Source organism: Eublepharis macularius, chromosome 4, assembly GCF_028583425.1.
Source record: "Eublepharis macularius isolate TG4126 chromosome 4, MPM_Emac_v1.0, whole genome shotgun sequence".
Taxonomy (NCBI): Eukaryota; Metazoa; Chordata; class Lepidosauria; order Squamata; family Eublepharidae; genus Eublepharis; species Eublepharis macularius.
This window is the reverse complement of record NC_072793.1, coordinates 129,619,484-129,642,096: the sequence shown is the minus strand read 5'-3', so window position 1 is coordinate 129,642,096 and position 22,613 is coordinate 129,619,484.

Here is a 22,613-nt window from a genome sequence, read left to right as displayed (position 1 = left end):
GCTCCTCATCCAGCTAGAAATACAGATGTATTGTTTCCAAGTAGGCCCCCTCTCCTGCTTTAAGGCCTGCCATGGACTGTGCTAAAGTTTCCTGCATTGCTGATTTACTTCTACACCAAGATTGCCCTGCACGTGTGTGCTCTAATACACGTGTCAGTTTCCTGCCTGCTTGTTAACTACCTTGCTGCTGCAATAGACTGTGTTAGTTTCCTGACAACATGCCTGGATAACTGCACAAAGGACTTCATTCCTGCGCAGCCCTGCCTGGACCTGTATCTGGACCTCCCAGTGTGTGTTTGGACTTTGTTACAAGTGTGCCCCGTGCCTGCATTGCTATTTGCCACAGACTGTGCCTGTTCCCTGCTTTGGACTGTGTTTTATGTGCTGTTCCCCCTGCCTCCATGGAAGCCTGCCTCATCTGGGCCCAAGCCGCTGCTAGCAGCCGGCAGCCTGCTGGGGAAACCTCCAGCGAGCCTGGCTAGGTGCTCCCTGGTCAGTTCCCGCTTGGAGCCTCCCGCGGGCCGGCCCCTGAGCTTGCCCTCGCTACCGGGCAACCTGTTAACCAGCCTCCGCCATGCCCAGCCGGCGACCATGTTCTTAGGCAGCCAGAAGATCCAGGGAAGAAGCCTGCTTTGAGAAGCCATTTCGGCAAAGCAGACACACCATGTCCGCAGCGAGAGTACCTCGCCCCGCTCTGCATATCTTAGGAACCACCCCGGAGAAGAAGCTAAGTGGCGACCATCCCAAGCACTTAGAGAATGCATCTCAAAGAAACCTCTGCATTCCAGAGCTGAAGACATCAGGACAAGCCCTGTCCGCTGGAACATCCGTTCAGACCACTCGGATTTCCCCCTCCCTCCTTTGTCCACTCTTCCTGAGGTGTCACTTATCACAATCAGATTCCTAAAGTGGCCCATCTAAGCCATTCAGTAACCTATTAGAGCCTTTGTTTTAATCTGTGAGAACCACCAAATACAGCACCAGCCCCAGGGTACGTTTTGGGGTATTTAATGTCAGAACTGTGGCTAGATAATGTCCTTACTCCAGACTATCTTCTGCAATCAGACAAAAGCCCGTTGTTTTCAAAAGTTTACTGAAGAAAGAATTCATTTTGGTCCCCGGGCCCAGATACAATATCCAGGCTGGTACACGTGTATTGTTACGAATGACAGGCAAAGCATGAAGTACAAAGTATCAGATCCAAGCAGATCCAACCTCCCCCCATAGTTCTCAAAATAATCCCTTTGAAGCTGAGAAAGCGAAAGTTTCCCAAGGCTGGAAAAACAATAGCCAAAACAATCCTCTTCTGTGAGATAGTTGCTGGGAACATCTTGGCACCTGTGAACAAAGCACTTAGAATACTGAAAGAATTAATATGGAGTCTCTGAGGTTACATACATACACTCTAACCCTGACATTCTGCCTCCTCTAAGATGCCCCTCCCCCAGGTTTATGCGGATATCAATTATGAAAAGCCTTGATTAACCTACGAGCATGAACATGTACAGAGTGCACCCATTCATCAAACCCAGAGTCAAAGTCTTTCCATCTGATAAGATAAAACAGTTGATTCCTTTTAAGCTTAGAGTCCAAAATTTGTTGTACTTCATAATGGGTTTGATCATCGATCAAGGTTGGAATAGGAGGGGCTTGAGTGTGCCATTGGTCTTCTGGTGGAGCCCTCTTTAACAGGCTGACATGGAAGGTATCATGAACACGGCGCAAGTTCTTTGGCAAATTTAAGGCAACAGTCACTTTGTTGATTACCTTACGAACAGGAAAGGGTCCCAGGAATTTTAAAGCTAATTTGCAGCTGGTTTGAGTCACTTTCAAGTTTTTTGTTGAGAGATAAACAAGGTCTCCCGGTTGTAATTCCCATTCGGCCACACGATGGCGATCTGCGTATTTTTTGTAATCCTGTTTGGCTTTGTCGAGGTGTTTCTTAATTAGAGTCCATTGTTGAGCAGCTTCCCACCACCAGTCTGAAACGTCCTTGGTTACTGAGGAAGGAGGGGGGAGCGCTTCAAACGGGAAGGGTTTGAAGTGGAAGCCATAAACGACCTTAAAGGGAGTTTCTCCAGTGGAAGCATGTATACTGTTATTATACGAGAATTCTGCTAGGGGAAGCAAATCAATCCAGTTGTCTTGTTGGAAATTAATGTAACAGCGGAGGAATTGTTCCAATATTTGATTAGTTTTTTCCGACTGTCCGTCGGTTTGTGGATGATGGCTTGAACTTAAACCTTGCTCAATCCCCATAAATTGTAGAAGCTCCCGCCAGAAGTTGGCAACGAATTGCCCGCCGCGATCCGAAATCACCTTTGATGGAAAAGAATGTAGTTTTACAATGTGTTTTAGAAAGATATCTGCTAGCTTTCGAGCGGAAGGTATCGAGGTGCAAGGTATAAAATGAGCTTGTTTGGAGAATAAGTCCACCACGACTAAAATACAATTGTGACCCTAGGAGGGGGGTAGGTCGGTAATAAAATCCATGGATATTATTTCCCATGGTCTGCTTGGCGTTTCTAAAGGTTGCAACAGTCCCGGCGGTTTGCCTTTGCGGGATTTGGCACTAAGACAAATGGGGCATGACGCTACATACTGAGAAATGTCTTTGCGCATGCCCGGCCACCAAAATTGTCGTTGTACTAAATGAAGTGTCTTTAAGTACCCATAGTGTCCAGCCGTAGGGGCGTCATGACAGCATTGTAATACTTCCTTTCTTAAACTACCGGGTACATAGAAGCGGTCTCCCCAAAGCCATTCTCCATGTTCAGATTGTTGCAATTTTTATTTGGGTATATTTCCCCCCTCCTTTTCCACTTCAGCTTTCAGTTTTAGTCTCCACCCTTGATCGGGTTGGGAAGGTTGGGTGGTGCGGCTGCGTGTTGTCACCACTCCCCCCAATTGCGTAGGCGAAAAGACGGTGTCTATCGTCTCCTCCCTTTTGCTCTTGTGTTGGGGCATGCGTGATAGGGCATCGGCAAGGAAGTTAGTTTTGCCAGGCAAAAAATTCAAAGTGAAATTGAATTTAGAGAAATATTCTGCCCAACGCAGTTGTTTAGCATTTAGTCTCCTGGGACTGCGTAAGGCTTCTAAATTTTTGTGGTCTGTCCACACTTCAAAAGGATGACGGGCTCCTTTTAGCCAGTGCCTCCAGGTGGCAAGTGCTGCTTTTACAGCGAAAGCCTCCTTCTCTCAAACACTCCAATTCCTTTCAGCTTCAGAAAATTTCCAAGATAGAAAGGCACAGGGCTTAAGTTTGCCGTCATCCCCCCTCTGCAAGAGGACGCCTCCAATCGCAGTGTCGCTGGCATCGACCTGCACTACGAAGGGGCGATTTTCATCAGGGTGTTGTAGGACGGGTTCTGAAACGAATTGAATTTTGAGGTGATTGAACGCCGCTTGGCATCCCGGCGTCCAGGATAATTTGGCACTTGGTTTTTTGGCTTGGTCCCCCTTGTCTTTAGTTTTTAACAGTTCAGTTAGGGGGAGTGTTATTTGAGCAAAGTTCACTATAAATTCTCTGTAGAAGTTGGCAAAGCCCAAGAAGGATTGCAGTTCCTTGCGGGTAGTGGGTGTTTGCCAATTATGTACGGCTTGTACTTTGCCCGAGTCCATTTTCAGACCATCTTTAGAGATACAGTATCCCAAGTAAGTGAGTTCTGTTTTGTGAAACTCACATTTAGACAGTTTAATGGGTAATTTGTTACACATTAGAGTAGTCAGAACTTTCTTCACAAGCTCTACACAAGCTACACAGAACTTTCTTCACAAGCTTCCGATTGTGAATAAATTAAGACGTCATCTAGGTACACCACTACTCCTTTGTATAAGAATTCATGCAATACTTCATTAATCATGGACATGAAAACCGAAGGGGCTCCGGCCAGGCCAAATGGCATAACTAAATATTCATACTGGCCGAGGGGTGTATTAAAAGCGGTTTTCCATTCATCGCCTGCTCTGATACGAACGTGGAAGTAAGCATCTTTTAAATCCAATTTTGTAAAGATCTTACCATGTGCCACGACGTTGAGTAAATCGCGGATGAGTGGGATGGGGTAGGCATTGCTGGAGGATACTGTGTTTAGTCCCCTAAAGTCTGTGCAAAGTCTAAGTCCCCCATCCTTCTTCTTAACGAACAGTACTGGCGCAGCATGCGGGCTGTTAGCGGGTCGAATAAATCCTCTTTGAAGATTGGTGTCAATGAATTTACGGAGTTCTTCCCTTTCGTTAGGGCTCATAGGATACAGTCTGCCTTTGGGCAAAGATGCACCCGGTAATATCTCCACGGCACAGTCCATCCTCCTGTGGGGAGGTAAAGAGTTGGCTTCTTCTTCAGTGAAAGCTTGGGTGTAAGCCCTGTACTGTTTGGGTATTTGGTTAATTTCTTCTTGAGTTAGAAGGGCTTGCTCACTGAGGGTAGGGTTGTTACCCCAATTTTGATTCCAACGGTGAGTTTTACAGGTATCATGGGTAAACGTGATACTCCCAGTCGCCCAGTCTATGTAGGGGTTGTGATCCCACAACCATCTGCTTCCCAGAATCAATGGATATTTGGCAGCGGCACTAATTATGAACGATCTTATCTCCCAATGTTGCCCCATGCTTGTGATGACTGGTGCGGTTTCAGTAGTGACAGGATTCATGTTAGTGCCATCCATTTGTTCGAAAATGACTGGAGTTTCCAATTCTTTAATGGGAAGTACTAAACCATGCACTAAGGCTGGGGCAATTATGTCTCTAGAGCAGCCAGAGTCTATAAGAGCTTGAACGCGGATGTGCATGTTTCTATCTGGATTCACCAATGTTACTGGTATGAAGAGAATGGACCCATGAGGTCTGTTCAAAGTAGGAACTGACTGATGTTTGATCTGCCATTTGGGTCCTTTTACGACAGATCCATTTCGTTTCCCGAGGCAGGGCTCTCTGGATTCTCCTCCCCGGTTAGAGCCGTTGAATCATAGTCCATAACTTCTTCTAGCTCTAACCCTCTTTCGGGAGGATTTCTACGAGAAGCTCCTCTGCCTCTTGTTGTTCTGGGAGCTGGTGTCGGGTGAGGTGGCGCCGGGAAGGCGGCGGGGGCTGGACATCTTAATTGGAGCGGAGCTCTTTGCACAGGCCGGTGTGGACATTGCGCCGCAAAGTGACCACTTTGGCCACACTGCAGACACAACCCTTGTTGCCATCTAGCATCTCTCGCTCCTCGGGTAGCATATCCAGCACCTCTGCCTCCTCTAACGAGTACTGAGGAGTGCCTTTGCCCAGCATGTTGCTGTTGTTCCACTAAGCGCACTTCTTGCATGCGGTTTTCTACTTCACAGGTTAACTGAATCCACCCCAATAAAGTGGGAGGATTATCTTGCATGAGGGCTCTATCCAGCAACTTGGGATTCATGCCTTGTTTGAACAGAATTATTTTAGTCGATTCCTCACACCTTGGGCATTTGGCGGCAAGCTGTCGGAATTTTATAACATAGTCTCTGGCCGACATTTTGCCTTGCCTAATGGACTGCAATTCTGTTCGAGCTCTCGTCTCCTCTAAAGGATCTTCATATTGGGCTCGCAGCGCATCCACTAGTCCTTGAAGTGTATTTAACTCAGGGGCACCTATATCATATAGACCTACATACCAGTCTGCCGCTTTTCCTTGGAGACGGGATCCCAAGTGTTCGATTTGACTGGCCTCATCTCCAAATAGATGTCCCCACCGATTGAAAAACTGTAGCACATGCACGAGGAAGAATCCCAATTTGGAAGGATCCCCATCAAAAGTGGCTTCCAACTTTACCCAGCCCATTGGTAATTCTTGCGGCCTGGCCGCTGGCGCCAGTACCAGGTAGTAGTCGAGTGGTACGGGTTGCGGCTGTGGTTGAAATGGAGGTTGTTGGGGCCTTGGCTGAGGTAGCCGTGGAGGAGGGCCCCCCGGAATTGGTTGTAGCGGCGGGGGTCCTCTTGGCGAGGGCAACATCGGTACAGGTTGTAATGGGGGAGGAGTGTCTCTTGGGATCGGTTGCCTTGGGACGGGAGTTCCTCTCGGCCCTGGAGTCTGTAGCGGTCAAGGAGTGGTCCCCCTTCCAATAGGTCCCGGTAGCGGAGTGAGACGCGGAGTGGTGCCTCTTTGTAACGGCGCCAATAGTCTCGGCAGAAAAGGTTGCCCCCCTCCTTGGGATGTTGTTGGTGGAATAATTGGCGGTGTGGTGGCGGGAGGTTCTCCCGGAGGGCGTTCAGGTGTACCTCTCGGGGTTGTTGGAGGTTCTTCTATAGGTACTCCCCCACCATTTCCGTTCTCTTCCACTTCTTCCTCTGTATCTGGGTCAGGACAGGGATCCTCTGGTTCAGGACAGGGGTCCTCTGGTTCAGGACAGGGATCCTCACCCGGAGTGGGATCTGGTGGTTCATCGGGTTGTTGCGGTATAACCTCCACTGGAAGCGGTTGACCTGGTGCCCCCGTCTCAGTCCTGGGGATATACTTCTGTAAGTTAGACAGGCTCTGTTGCAGCCCTGCTGGTAGTTCCCGGTTTTCTTCGGAACTCCCAACCACGAGTACAGACAGTAAGTGAACTGCATGGGCCAGACTCTCTTCCATGCTTGTTAGCCTTTCCTCTAAGATTTGTACACGCCCCATATTTCTTTCAGCGGTTTCATTATCGGTGTACTGATGAGGTGGTTCCTCGGTGACTTGCGAGGTATCCACATATTCAGCGTATGATTCAGCACAGGCTGCCCCGGGCCAAGGCCTTATTTCCCCCATGCCTTGGGCACCTGCACCTTGTTCTTCTTGGGACCTCCCTGCCACGATCCCTTTCGCCAGTCCCGTAACCGCTGAGATTCCAGCGTCAATTGCTACGGTTCTGCTTTGCAATTGTATCCATGTGTGTTCACTTAGGTCTTGTTGCCCCGTCCACGGGGTAACTGCTGCATAGTCCCAACTTAATACATCGTGACGGGACGCTTCCCACTCTGACTGGTCGGCTTCTCTGTTCCAGTAGTACCATGGTTGGCTACTGGGATGCTCGGCAATTACACCCAAGCTCTGCCGGCCGTCCATCGGGGGTTGCATGAACACTGTACTTGCCCTTCGTTCTCTCGCGTCCCGCGGCCTCGCGCCCCACTGCATCGGAGTCGGCAAGGATATCAATGGATCTGCTGCGGCAATTGGCCGGGTATCCGTTCTGCTGGGAGCGAGTGTATAAATCGTAGTAACCGAAGCTCCTGTCCCCCTGGGCACAGGTCCTTGAGGTTCCAGTACTTGAGAGCCGGGGGAGGCATATGGATCAAACAAAGGGTCCCTGTCTGGAACGGCTTTGGAATCCGTCTTCTCCGGCTTAGGCATTGGAAAATTGTGATTCGTAACAAAATGTCAGAACTGTGGCTAGATAATGTCCTTACTCCAGACTATCTTCTGCAATCAGACAAAAGCCCGTTGTTTTCAAAAGTTTACTGAAGAAAGAATTCATTATAGTCCACGGGCCCAGATACAATATCCAGGCTGGTACAAGTGTATTGTTACGAATGACAGGCAAAGCATGAAGTACAAAGTATCAGATCCAAGCAGACCCAACCTCCCCCCATAGTTCTCAAAACAATCCCTTTGAAGCTGAGAAAGCGAAAGTTTCCCAAGGCTGGAAAAGCGATAGCCAAAACAATCCTCTTCTGTGAGATAGTTGCTGGGAACATCTTGGCACCTGTGAACAAAGCACTTAGAATACTGAAAGAATTAATATGGAGTCTCTGAGGTTACATACATACACTCTAACCCTGACATTTAAGCTGGTCTCTCAGACCACACGGTGCTCAGGCCATTCCTATCCAGAACCCCTTGCTTTCCCTCTGTGGATCCATTGCTGACATTGGACCACCTCGCTTTCGTGTCTCTGCTCCGCTTCAGGATTGTGAGTATTTCCCTTATCATCGTTGGGTACCTGCAAATGCGACCATCTCTGTATTTCTTACTCTGTATTCCTAGTCCTTGTATGCTCTCTTGTATGTATGTGCAAGTTCAGGCTTACGCCACACTATTAGTAAATACATGTGTTCATTGAACCTATTTGTAGTCTGCCTCTTTGTCACTAGAATGTCTGGAATCGGGACCTCCGTAAACATAGGTTAGATCCGTGCTAATTTTAGTTCCAGACTGCTAAGATAATTTCCCCATTATAAAAAGCAGTTCTGGTAACAGTATATGCTCCCTAGTTGAATCAGGACACAAATCTTTTGGGGAGACAGGCATTTCTGCACTCTGTATCTAACTTATCATCATTCTATAACTGTCTTGCCATCTCCTAGCTAATTATTCTGAGCAACCAGATTGAAGGAGGCTTCCACCTGGCTGCAATTCTCTGTGTGGCTCTTGTTGCTGCTGTGATTGCAGTGCCATTTGCAGTGGAAACCAAGTGACATCATGTGGATGCTCAAAAAAAATAACCCCAGACCAGTTTGGATGCCAAACCAGAGAAAAATCTCCATGTCAAAGCAATCATAATTCTTGAAAGGACTTGTGGTTGTTGATGTCCCATTGAGGCCTTGAGATCTAGAATAACAACTGATCTCCAGATGACAAATATAATTTCTCCTGGATAAAATGACTGATTTGGAAGGTTGACTCTATATCATTTCCCCAGCTGAGATCCCTTCCCTCACCAAACCCTGCCTCCTCTCTCAGCCTCCCCCTCCCACAAATTTCCAGGTATTTCTCATCCCAGAATTGGAAACCCTTGCCTGATCTTTTAAAGATGAAGATCTAAGCTTGGAAAATCATGCTATATAAGGTTTGCTCAATCAAGTCTGCTTATTTCTCATTTAAGGTGATACTAGCTATCTTTTAACGAAACATTCTAGATGCTGCAAGATTTGAGTCCAGTGTCACCTTAGAGACCAATGAGATTTTCAGAGTGTACACTTTAAAGTGTCTGAGCTCTCTTCTTCAGGCACTTGTGTCTTCAGAAACTTGGACTCAAATCCTGCTGTTCTGCCACAGCCCAACATGGCTAGCCACTTAAACTACTCTAGATACTGAAAACCAAAAGATATCACACAGGATGCAATTAGAAAGGGCACAAACAATGAAATTAAAATTGCAAATTGATATGTAACAGAAGAACTTGCTATTCTTCGACCATTGGCTATGAAGCACAAATTCAGAACAGTAGTTCTTTTCCCTTGAGTGAATTCTGCTAGTTTTACTATTAAAATCCTTAGATGTTTTCCCTAAGCAGGAACCTCTGAATTTTTCTCAGTTTTTCATTTTGAGTAAAATTTGGTAGCAGCATTAGATTCCAGTATGTTTGGTAACTCTGCAGCAATTGGTGCCATTTGCTGCTGCCTTCAGACTATTAATCCAGCTAATCAATTTCTAGTGCTGTCATTAAAAAGTAAAGAGTCCAGTAGCACCTTTAAGACTGACCAACTTTACTGTAGCATAAGCTTTCGAGAAAAAAAGTTCTCTTCATCAGATGCATGGAGGGTATGAAGAAACTGGCCAGATACATATAGGTGGTGAGGGGTGGGTGGGGAGTAGATGCAAATTAGTTGCAAAGGTCATGAAAGAGGTGGAGTGCACAATCCAGGCTGGGTGTGACCCTTCCCCTCCACAGCTGCATCTGAATAGAATGCCTGAAAGGCCGTTACTTCTGATAATGAGATAACCATTCATAGTCTCTATTCAATCCAAGTCTGACTGAGTCAAATTTACACATGAATTCCAGTTCAGTAGCTTCCCATTGGATTTTTTTTGAAAGGTTTCTATTGAACTATGGTGACCTTTACACCAGTTTGGTGTAGTGGTTAAGAGCATGGGACTCTAATCTGGAGAGCCGGGTTTGATTACCCACTCCTCCACAAAGCCAGCTGGGTGACCTTGGGCGAGTCACAGTTCTCTTGAGCTCTCTTAGCCCCACCCACCTCACAGGGTGATTGTTGTGGGGTAATAATAACTCTTTGTAAACCGCTCTGAGTGGGCATTAAGTTGTCCTGAAGGGCGGTATATAAATCGAATGTTGTTGTTGTTGTTGTTGTTGTTGTTGTTATTATTAGGGAAGAGAAATAATTGGACTGTCCAGTTTTGCCCATCATCCAAAGCTTTGATCCCACTTCACTTGGAGTTGCTTAGGCCACACGGGTATGTATGTTTCACTGAATCAACCAGAGCTGTATATTTAAGATTTATGCCTTCTTCAGTAGAAGATGTGATTATTTGTAAGGTGAATTGCTCTGATTATTTGAAATATACCAAAAAGTAAATTTTATAAGACAAAAACAAAACAATAGAATGTTATTTTTATTTTATAAGATTGATAACTTTACAATACCAGCTAAAAATCAGCCCTTAGTTCTACAGTGATTAAAAGATTTCAAGGAGTCCTGTGCGGAAGGCTAACATGGAAATTAAAGTCATTATATACTTGGGGGGGGGAGATTTCACAAGCCTGAACATGTTGCTCTTCTAACCTCACACCATGCTTCTCTTTGTCCATTCTGCTTACAGTTTATCTAGAATGAAAACTTCCCTCCCAATGTCACTGAGAGATCAGGAAATGCCAGCATGCCAATATGCTGGGAAGGAATATATGGCTGAAATGTATGAATTCAATTATTTGAAGTACTCAGTAGAATAAGCTTGTTGACTTCATAAAGGGATTTAAAAAACAGATTTAGAATACACAATTAGGAAATTGTGTATATATTACAGCAACTGGCCAAGTTTGCCTGAATTTTACCTCAGGTAAATTTAGAGGGTCAGAGGGAACAAAAAATTCCAATAAGATCAGCAGTATGTTTCAAGGGCAGGGGTCTGAGTAGAACCTGTTTAAGATTTTAAAAGTATAACATCTGTAGCAGTTACTGCGATGTGCAAAATGTCACAACAAAATCTCTTTCATCTCTAGAGTTGTTGCTTTATTCTAACTAAAAGCAAATTAATGCCAAACTATGGCCCTGTCCTGTTCTATCTGTAAGAATGTAAAGATCAGTCAAAATATTGTCAATAACATCAACAACACTTTGGGGGGTGGGTGTCATATATACAGTTTCAGTAGAAACTACTGAAGAATAACAAGAGGGATTCTGCATTAAAACTCTTGCACTGCAATCCTGAACATGAATAATCAGAAGCCAAATACACTGAACTCAGTGGGATTTTTCCCTATTATGAGTGCTTAGGCTGCAATCCTAAGAAGACTTTCCTGGGAGTGAGCCCATTGACTAGAACTGAGTATGATTCTAAATAGACTTGTTACACACAGTCTGGATGATTTGTCTTGCCTCGGCCGCTTCTGACTCTTTGTGGATACTTAAATCCAGAGATTAGGGCTGTGAACATACAAGACAAATCTTTCTACAAACTAAGAAAAGCCTCATGTTTGCAGAAGGTGCTCCTTTTTCTTTAAGAAACAAATGCCTTCAGTGGCCATTGTGAGGCAACCTCAACACGATTCATGCCTTGATTTCTGTCAGGAAAAGATAGGGGGGCATGGAGGGCCCCTTTCCAGGGCCGTTCTGGCCTTTGAGGGAGGATTCATTGCAGCCAAGTCCAGCCACAGCTACCGGGTGACTTGTTACTATGCCACTTGCATGACTCACCTAGGCCCAGCTGTTTGCTACTGTTCAGCAGCAGCCATCCTGTGAAAGCCAGTATAGTGATTAGACTTTCAGACTAGGATCTGGAAGACTCAGGTCTGAATCCCTATTACTGTATAAGCTCACTGGGTGACTTTGTACCATTCCTATACTCTTGGCATAATCTAACTCACAGGGTTGTTGTGAGGATAAAATGGAAGAGAGGGAAATGATGTAAGCTGCTTTGGGTCCCCATTGTGGAGAAAAGCAAGATATAAATGTAGGAAATAAATAAAAATATAACAGAAGATGGGGAGGCAGATAAAAGGTAGGTTGGTGGATTAGTGGGAAGGAAAGAGGGAAGCAAGGAAAGGTGAGGATATGGGAGCTGCCAGGAGGAGGGAAAAACAAAGTATCAGGAGGGGGATACAGGGGAAACTGAGGCACCCTTTGCAAGTCCTCGAGTGTTCCCTGCTTAGCAAATGGGCCTTGTGAGGCAGCTGGCACTGGGTAATTCTTCCAGATTTTTCCCAGAGACTTTTCCCACGGTGGTTGTTTTGAGTGAGTTTGGCATCTGTGATGTATGTTTGAGTGTGTGAGTAATGTTATGTTTGAGTATATTTGATGTTAGTATACTTAGTAATAACAAGAAGCAATTGTTTACTTTTACATTTTTTATTTTCAGCTTGGGTGTTATTTTTGAGCGACTCCTGAGGAAGTATTAATGAAACAAGTTAATAGCTGGCTCCTTGTCGAGTCACAGGTCTCCGTACCCCAATAACAGCACCTGAAAAAAAGAATAAAAAAGAAGTCCATATGACAAAGACTGACTAACGTTCACTTTAATTTCTGGATACTTACCTCTGTCGCTATAATGCTGAGTATGTTGAAACACTGACGCCACTTCACTTCAATTCCTTTTGTAATTAACATGGATATGTTTAGTTTGCTACTCATTTGAAGGATAACCGCTGCTTCAATTATTATTATTTTTTTATATATAATTTTTTATTTTCAATATCTAACATACAACTACTACATACATACATACCCTACAGAACAGTAACTACAAAAGACTACAATAACACAAGGGATAGGAAAGAGGAGAGAAAAAAGAGAGAGGGAGGGAGGGGTGGAAAAAAGGGGAAGGTACCCTACAAACACTAAACACTAAACACTACATTTCTGTTTTCCCTTCATACTGCCATTATTCAAAAGTTAAAGCTTTATATTATATTGATGGAGTGGTTGACCTTACTAAATGCAAATTACAATTTAATTTCAAGTTAAAATTTTCTTCCCCTCCTGGGTCCCGGACGGAGTTCTCTCTGCGCAACTGCAGCCGCAGTGCTCGTTTCCTCCCCCTCCCCCCCAGACTTCTCCTTTTCGTCTTGCTTGGTGCACTGGAATTCTGGGTTCCTGTCCTCAAAATCCCTTAGTTGATCTTCTGATAATATCTTAAAGGCTTGATCTTTATGGGTGAACCAGATTCCTTCTGGGAATAACCATTTGTACTTTATTCCACGTTCTCTCAGAAGAGCTGCGAACTTTTTATACTTAAAACGTCTTTTCCGGACTAGAAATGGGACGTCTTTCAATATCTTAATTTTGTTGCCCAAGAAGTCCAAATCCGCATTGTATGAATTGTATAGGATAGTGTCCCGGATCCTCTTAGATGAAAAATCGATGATGATCTCGCGCGGCAACTGACGCTTCATTGCATACTTTGAAGTAGCCCAACGGGCTTCCAAAATGGCGCTTTTAACTTCTTCTTTAGTTGCCCTCGCGCTGCTTCAATTATTATTGTTTGATAATAGTTTCATATTGGATATTAGATTTGGTTATTGTGTATCGTTGGTCTTATAAATAATTGTGTAGCACTTTGCACTTTAGAATCAATTTTGAATACACCTTTTGTAAGATACCTGATTAATTTCTTTATTGTGGGTTCCCTCTGCTGTTTTGCTGTTTGGGTTTGAACTATTGAGGGTTGCTCCTTAGTAGAGATGGGCACGACCCAAGAAATTTTAACGATCCAGCAGATTGTGGATCAGCGCTGACGACGATCCTGAATTAACGACCCGTGCTGATCATCTCCCCTTCCTGAGCCGTGCATCATGGATCGTGGAGGCCAAAGCGGGGCACATTGGTATTATGTGGGAAGGTGGGTGATGACAGTGGCTGCCGGGCCTGGCGGGCATGGGGAGGCAGCGACGAGCCGCCTCCCCTCAGGTCCCATTCAGCAACACAGAAGGTCTGTGTTTGGCCGTCAGAGCTGCCTATCAGGGTTTGCAGGGATGAGATTGGAGTGCCCATGTCTACAGAACACCCCCTTCCCCCTCCCTCCCCTGGCTGTCTTCTCCCAACTTGTGACTGCTTCACTGCTCCGTGGTTGGAACGAAGCCCTGCTGATCAAGGAAAGCTGCGCTTCCATTCGGGTTTCCAGGGCGACAGAAGGAGGGCAAACAGAGCTCAGGCATTCCCCTGGCTCCATTGACAGGGGAATAGATTGCTGGTGCCTGAGTGTCTGGATCCCCGATCCGAACCCGAATGCCCCAATCCAGGCCTTTCCCGATCGCTGGATCGTTGGCCATGGCCGATCACGATCCGCCGGATCACGATTGCGCAATCGCCATTATCGTGGGTTTTTTCTATCGTAATGTGGATCATGCCCATCTCTACTCCTTAGTACTATAGTCATTTTCCCAGAGAGAGGCTGCCAGGGTAAGGAAGGAGGGAAAATGAAGGGGGGGGGTGAGATAAAGATAGATTGGCTGGTATGCTGGAAAGAAAGAAAGAGCAGGAAAAGGGGAGAGGCTATGGATGTTTTCAGGCAAGGGAAAGAGGAAACACTGGTGGAGGAGAAAGTAAGATTTCCCCTGCAAGTCCTTGCAGGTTTCCCACTTGTTAGTGCATAATCTAGGTACTCAATGCATTTGCCTTCTAAATAACTGCTGAAATAACTATGTATTTCATGGGTTTTTCCACACTCGTTATCACTTGTTCCTATTCCTGTTCCAATATCTCTACATGAGATCAGTCATTCCATGGAATGTTAATTCAAATGCCAGTGAGCTCATCATCTGAGATGTCACATGGTTTACAACAGGATTTTAAACTTTTGTTTTCAAAAATACCTTACAAGAGAGCAGAACTAGGGTATGAATTCTAGGCAAGGCACAGAACAGAGCTAGAAATGATGAAAATATGGCATTTGATAGGTTTTGCCAAATGTTGTCCTAGTAGAACAGGGGAGAAGCTCACAGCACAGAGTTGGAACCAAGATGGAAAATGCCAGGTTATGGACAGAGCCAGCTGTGACATTTACTGACAGTTTTAGAGGTCAGATCAAAGATATATTGGCAATCCAGGTAATAGTGCTCCATTGGCTGAATTCAAGAATATAATGATTATCTCAAGAAGGATACGTATCTGTATCTTAATGTACTTTCTATGAAAGCTGGCCAGGAAAACAAGATGCCTAGTTATATTTCCTTTTCTAGGTGACTTTCTCTGTTAAGAAGTGCAAGGCTTCCTGGAATAACATAATAGCTAAAATGTTTTTCTGTATATGAGGACATATACCTTTGCATTGTCGAAGGCTTTCACGGCCGGAGAACGATGGTTGTTGTGGGTTTTCCGGGCTGTATTGCCGTGGTCTTGGCATTGTAGTTCCTGACGTTTCGCCAGCAGCTGTGGCTGGCATCTTCAGAGGTGTAGCACCAAAAGACCGAGATCTCTCAGTGTCACTACATCTCTGAAGATGCCAGCCACAGCTGCTGGCGAAACATCAGGAACTACAATGCCAAGACCACGGCAATACAGCCCGGAAAACCCACAACAACCGACATATACCTTTCTCCATAATTTTAGTTGAAGATTTTTTTTGCAGAAAGCATTCAAATTGAATATCTGAGGGTAACAGAGACTAATACCAAAGTCTATGAGAGAATAGTCATGATTGGACAGGCAGAGCTCTCTCTTCCCAACAGAAGAGCTCTCTCTTCCCTCTTTCCTCTTTCTTTTCCCCCAAGGCCTCCAAAAAACCTGGGGGAAAGTTGCTGCAAATGCCTGCCAGCAAGTATGTGCATTTCTTGACTTTCTTCTGCTGCCTGTAGGGTTGGCAGGTTCCCTTATGCTCCCTGAAGGAAGAGAAGGACCTGGCATTCATCTTACTTGTTCATTTTGCATGTGCACTTCACAGTGGGCCATTGGGGGCCCAAATCGGCCCACTGCAAAGAGCTGGAGCGCTCTCAGGGTGTACGATGACATCACTCCCAGAAGTGTCATCATCATGCTGTCATGAGAGGGCACCCAGGAGGCCTGTTCTCCTCACCAGCCCAGTGAGGGGGGGGGAAGCAGAGAGTGGGAGCAAGGAATTCCCCCACCCCTAGCTGACTGGTTGGTTCTGCTGGGATTCTCTAGTTCTGTTGGACTTTGCTATTTATTTTTGGGAGCCTCATTGCTCAGTGTGTGTTTAGTTTGGCTTTTCTGCCTGGGAAGAAATATTGGCTCTCCCATCCCACCCCAAGAAATAATAGAGAGTGGCTGGTGGGGCCTTGCTCAGGAACCTGTAGAATTAGACCCCTTGACCCAACCATCTTGAAACTTGTGGAATCTTGAGGGGACCCTCACTCTGCTGCCATTTTGGTGTCCTTTGTTCAAAAATGCCCCCCAGGCCCAAAGAAAAATCCCCCCATAATTTATATTGGAGACGGTAATTTCTAAATATATTAGAATTAACTGGGAAGCCAAAACGAGACTATCTGAGAATCCTGGCTTTGATTGGGATTCCAAAATATACCTGAGAAATGGCAGTAAGGTATGTTTCAGGTATATTCTCTGACCAGGTATACCAAATTGCACACCCCTTTACCAAAGTATTGAATCCTGCCTGCTTTCTCACTCAGAGCGGAACCACAAGTGACAAAAGGCACAGGTTGGACACTTGTCAGCTTCCTTCAAGTTTTGATGGGAAATGTAGGCATCCTAGTCTTGCACCTTGGCTCTCTGACTGCTGTCCAATGGACTTTTCAACTGTCACTTGTCCAACTTTCCGCCAAGCTGCCTACATTTCCCATCAAAACTTGAGGGAAGCTGACAAGTGTCCAACCTGTGCCTTTTGTCACTTGTGGTTCCGCTCTCAGTCTCACATCCCATGTGGATTTTTTCCGTATGGGTTTCCCACTCTAAGGGATAGCCTTTTTAGGGGTCAAAAGGAGTTCACTTCTCCCTCTTTTGCCATTTGAAAAAGCTGATAGGATCCAACCCATTATCATAGAATCATAGAATCATAGAGTTGGAAGGGGCCATACAGACCATCTAGTCCAACCCCCTGCCCAGTGCAGGATCAGCCTAAAGCATCTCTGACAAGTATTCATCCAGCCTCTTCTTGAAAACTGCCAGTGAGGGGGAGCTCACCACCTCCCTAGGCAGCTGATTCCACTTTTGAACTACTCTGACGGTGAGAAAGTTTTTCCTAATATCCAGTCGGTACCTTTGTGCATGTAGTTTTAGCCCATTGCTTCGCGTCCTACCCTCTGCTGCCAACTGGAACAGCTCCCTGCCCTCCTCCAAATGACAGCCTTTCAAATATTTAAAGAGAGCAATCATGTCCCCCCTCACCCTCCTCTTCTCCAAACTAAAATCCCTCCTTCCCCATCTACACAGAAGCTGCAAGCTTCCATTCCATAGCCTGTATCTATTTTGGTTGTATTTGCAAAGTTATAAAATTATACTGTAGACAACGGTTGCATTCAGACATGACTACAAACTGTGGTTTAATCAGAGTTTATGGGCAAGACACAAACTGATAATTTATTATTTGGAATTGGTTAACAATGGTTTGTTGTACACTAGGAAATTGTCAGTTTATAAGCTTCCAAGACTACGTCTCTATTGTTCTTCTCCATTGTTAATTGTCTCAATTAAGTGTTTCCTCAAAGGTTATTGTGGTCAGAATTTTAGAGTTTGGATTGATATGAACCCAAACCCATAACAAAGAACCAGCCCTGGCCCAAGAAGCAACTTCCCAAAGCTTTCACTATTGGGTTCCTGTATGCCTGTGCTATGTGAGAGCTGGCAGAAGTCTGCAGCAGCCCCCCCTTGACCCAAACCAGGCATGGGCCATAAAAGGACATTAAATTGGCGAAAGGTATTCAGCTTTGACATATAAGACTGACAGAAAGAGGCCAAGCCATGATATAAGGGTTAAAGTTCCTCTCTGACCTCTTTAGCCAATCAGAGCAGGACAGTTCTTTAGGCTTCATGAGTTATGCTGAATCTTGCTGACCCTTCAATAAGAGCATCCATACTGTGAAAGTCACGTGAGTAGAGACTGCTTAAGATAAAGGCTATTCCAGGCACAAGGACAAGGAACACCTGAAGAGCCACAGAACTGGTTCAACCCTATAGGCCAGCAGGGTCATGTGACCACTTCTGTCAGTGGACCACTGACCAATCAGAAGGCTGAGGACCACTCTATAAAAGAAGTGACCACGGAGCTCGTCCTCGCCACTCCTTGGGAAGACACAAGGGTTTTGTGTCTGCCAACTGGTGGCCATTAAGCTTCCTCTTGGGAACCCATAAAGACCCATGTTGGTCCAGGGGCTTTCCAGGAGGTAAATCAGAAGGCTTTCTGTGGGATTAGTAACTTTGCTATAAGGCTTTAATGTGCTATTTGCTGATAGGTTAAGGATTAAATAATTTAGGATTGTATAAGGATTTTGTCATAGAATTACAGTAAGGATTGCTTAGGGTTTTTATATTATTAAGGATAAGTATTCTTTTGGGTCTCTCTTTTCTTTCTAACATAAGGTCTATAGGTTATAACATTGTAAACTGCATGCTTGTATTTCTGTAACCATTACCGGTCTTGCTCTGCATTTGTAACATCTAAAGGCAGACTGACCTAGCGGCATTTGATCTTGACATTAAGTGTAACATTCCAATGTAATATTTTATCAGTCAAAATAAACCTTGAGACTAGTTAAGATTTTCTCTGTAGAGAGGTGATTATTCATGTCACTTGGACAGACTAGCAAGAGGGAAAGCGAGGATAGTGTTGCCAAGTAGGCCCCCTCTCCTGCTTTAAAGCCTGCCATGGATTGTGTCGAAGTTTCCTGCGTTGCTGTTTTACTGCTACACCAAGATTGCCCTGCACGTGTGTGCTCTAATACACGTGTCAGTTTCCTGTCTGCTTACTGTTTACCTTGCTGCTGCAATGGACTGTGTTAGCTTCCTGGCACCATGCCTGGATAACTGCACAAAGGACTCTATTCCTGGGCAGCCCTGCCTAGACCTGTATCTGGACCTCCCAGTGTGTGTGTGGACTTTGTTACAAGCGTGCCCCGTGCCTGCATTGCCATCTGCCATGGACTGTGCCTGTTCCCTGCTTTGGACTGTGTTTTATGTGCTGTTCCCCCGGCCTCCATGGAAGCCTGCCTCATCTGGGCCCAAGCCGCTGCTAGCAGCCGGGCGCCTGCCGAGGGAAACCTCCAGCGAGCCTGGCTAGGCACTCCCTGGTCAGTTCCCGCTTGGAGCCTCCCGCGTGCCGGTCCCCGAGCTTGCCCTCGCTACCGGGCAACCTGCAAACCAGCCTCAGCCATGCCCAGCTGGCAACCATGTTCTCAGGCAGCCAGAAGACCCAGGGAAGAAGCCTGCTTTGAGAAGCCATTTCGGCGAAGCGGACACACCACGTCCGCAGCAAGAGTACCTCGCCCCGCTCTGCATATCTTAGGAGCCGCCCCGGAGAAGAAGCTAAGTGCCGGCCATCTCAAGCACTTAGAGAATGCATCTCAAAGAAACCTCCGCATTCCAGAGCTGAGGACATCAGGGCAAGCCCTGTCCGCTGGAACATCCATTCAGCCCACTCGGATTTCCCCCTCCCTCCTTTGTCCACTCTTCCTGAGGTGTCACTTATCACAATCAGATTCCTAAAGCGGCCCATCTAAGCCATTCAGTGTCCCATTAAAACCTTTGTCTGAATCTGTGAGAACCACCAAGTACAACACCAGCCCCAGGGTACGTTTTGGGGTATTTAAGTCAGTCCCTCAGACCGCATGTTGTGTACGCCATTCCCATCTAGACCCCCTTGCTGTCTGTCCGTGGATCCAGTGCTGGCACTGGGCCACCTCGCTACCTTGTCTCTGCCTCCGCTTCAGGATTGTAAGTATTTCCCTTACCATCGTTGGGAACCTGCTAATGCAAACGTCTCTATATTTCTTGCTCTGTATTTCTTAGTCCTTGTATGTATTTTTGTGTGTATGTGCAAGTTCAGGCTTACGCCACACTATTAGTAAATACACGTGTTTGATTGAAACTATTTGTAGTCTGCCTCTTTGTCACTAGAGTGTCTGGAATCGGGACCTCCGTAAACATTGGTTAGATCCGCGCTAATTTTAGTTCCAGACTGCTAAAGCTAATTTCCCCATTGTAAGAAGCAGTTCTGGTAACAATAGGTTAAGGGTTACTCCATTCACACCTCACAAGCCTTAGTAAGTGGCTCTCCAGAACAAACGAACCGAGGGGCTGCCAGGGGAGACCCAGAAGGTGGGGTCATTCCCCCATTTTCACAACAGTTATTTGCCCCAAGCTTGGCACTGTTGGAAATAGGTTTTTTCCCATTTTCCCATAGCATCTCAGTACCTCCGTGCACCCCCCAGGGTTTTCCTGGCTTTTCTCTGATTCTTTTCAGACCTGAAGTTGCTCTGAAGTTTTGGGAAAGATTGCAGTGAAACCTGGATGGCTGCTGTGTTAGTGGGAAAATCTGGATTTTTCTGGTCCTGTCTACATGGATTTTTCTGGTCCAGTCTAATCAAACATTGAATCAATATGCTGTTATACCAAAATATGTATCAGGTGCCCTGAATCCCCAGGATTCATTAAAATAAGGCTCTACCTCCTTCCCTTGTGGAGATACATGGGAAAATGTGTACTTCAGCAAGGACATAGGCTAGAGAATTTAAAAAATGAAAGCTAGTAACACAGAGAGCATGATGCATATTTTAGTATAATCACTGATTTAGGAAAAAAATACCAGAGAAGTGTGCTGTGTTGAAGCCCCATTGCTGCTGCACTGCATTAACAGCCACGGGAACTACTGGGGCACTACATAAGCCTGTCCCCATGTAGAAAACACCCTTGTGTCTGAAAGCAGTCAGTATTTCTGATATACTTGGTCATAGATCCAGATGAGTTAGTCGTGTTAGTCTGTAGTCACAAAATAGTAGAGTCCAGTAGCACCTTTAAGACTAACCAACTTGTAGTATAAGCTTTCAAGAACCGCAGTTCTCTTTGTCAGATTCTCTTCATCTTGCATCTGATGAAGAGAACTGTGGTTCTTGAAAGCTTATACTACAATCAAGTTGGTTAGTCTTAAAGGTGCTACTGGACTCTTTACTGATATACTTGGCTCTGTTTTACTGAAACAGAAAAGCAAATTTGGACTACCTGAATGATATAGTCTAATTTATTAATTATGAAAGACCTTTATTTCATGCAAAGCACACCTGGTTCTCTATTATAATCAAAAGCACAGTCAAAGAGACAACAAAGTTACTGGCATCTGAGGGCCAATTTCACAAAGCAAACAGGTAGGGAAAAAAGCTACAGCTAGTATATAGCAAAGGACAATATACTATTCATTGAACACTCATTAATTTCTAGGTCAGAAAATCAACGATTCAAAATGTAATGAATTCCCTGCAATTGTAATCAACAAATTTGCTCATCTATGACTGTAATCATAACAAATTTGGTGACTGGTCTGGCAAATGCATGACAAGTGATCATTAGAGATTGGAGCCCTGATCCAGCTATGCACACTACCAATGCTGTATGTGCAAGGCTGCATACAGAGTTCACTCTTCAAAAACCAGTAATTATATCACTTGACTGTTTGGTGGCAGAAATGAGAACAAAGACCTCATTTCCCTTACCAATTAGGAGTTTGAACTATGATTGCTTTTTAAAGAGGATTCGTTACATGCAGTTTCTGTTGTTGTACATACACATAGTTCTTCTCTCTGATGTAGCCATTGCAACTGCATGGATATTCCTCATCCAACCAGCTGTACCTGCACACAAGCAATCACCTGTGTTGTCTCTAATGACAATGCGGCACTTACCCGGTGGGGCTGAAAGACTTTTGGCCGGGTGCCGTTATTGCTGCCCAGGAAGGAGCGAGGCAGCACCAGCCCCGCCCTCCTTCCATATTTGGTTGGCTGGGCGGGCAGAGCAGAAGCGCGAAAGCGGCTCTGCCCGGCCCAGCCTCAGTCACCATAAGTTGCTCGGCCCACCCTCCTCTCCCTGTATTGGTGCAGGATTAGCCGGCTGCTGTTGACGGAGTCAGGTAGGAATTTTTCCCCCCTTTCTTAAATTGGCGAGGTAGAGAGGGGTTTTTTTGCCTACCTTGCACCAATAGGTGGGATTGAGAAATTGGCATGGGGTGAGGCTATCACTTGGGTCCTGGCAGGTTTTGGGTTAAGTTAGGGTGCGGGCCGGTGAGCACCCTTGGTGCTTCCCCTTTTAGTGGGAAGAGGGGCCTGCCTGAGGGGCTGGTACTGCTTTGACGGCTGCCAGTTGGGGGGCAGGCTGCCTTTGGAAACCCCACTTTGCGAGTCCTTACCTCACTGCTATACGGCTGAGGTGTTAGGAGCTTGGCAGGGGCATGACCACGTTGCCTGGCCGGCCGGGTCCACACCATCCAAGGGATGGGTCGCACCCGGGGCTTTGGGGCTCACCCAGACAGGTCAGGGCGGTGATCCACGGCGATACCGTGGCCTGACCTGTACCGCTTTAGGCCCTTGCCGCTGTGTGTTTTATGGTTGATGTATATAGTTAATAAAGTGGCCCTTAGATCCAATCTGGTGTCTGCCTCTTTATTCCAACTAGGGTGGCAATGAACTATAATATAATAAAAATAGAGAACACACAAGCCAGATGTGTTTGCAGTAAAGAAATTGATATGGAAGTAGTTCATTCTAGAATTGGCTTAGTTCAGTATCAGAGATTTATAAGAGAGGGATTGATTATTTTACTCCTAGTATGTCCTA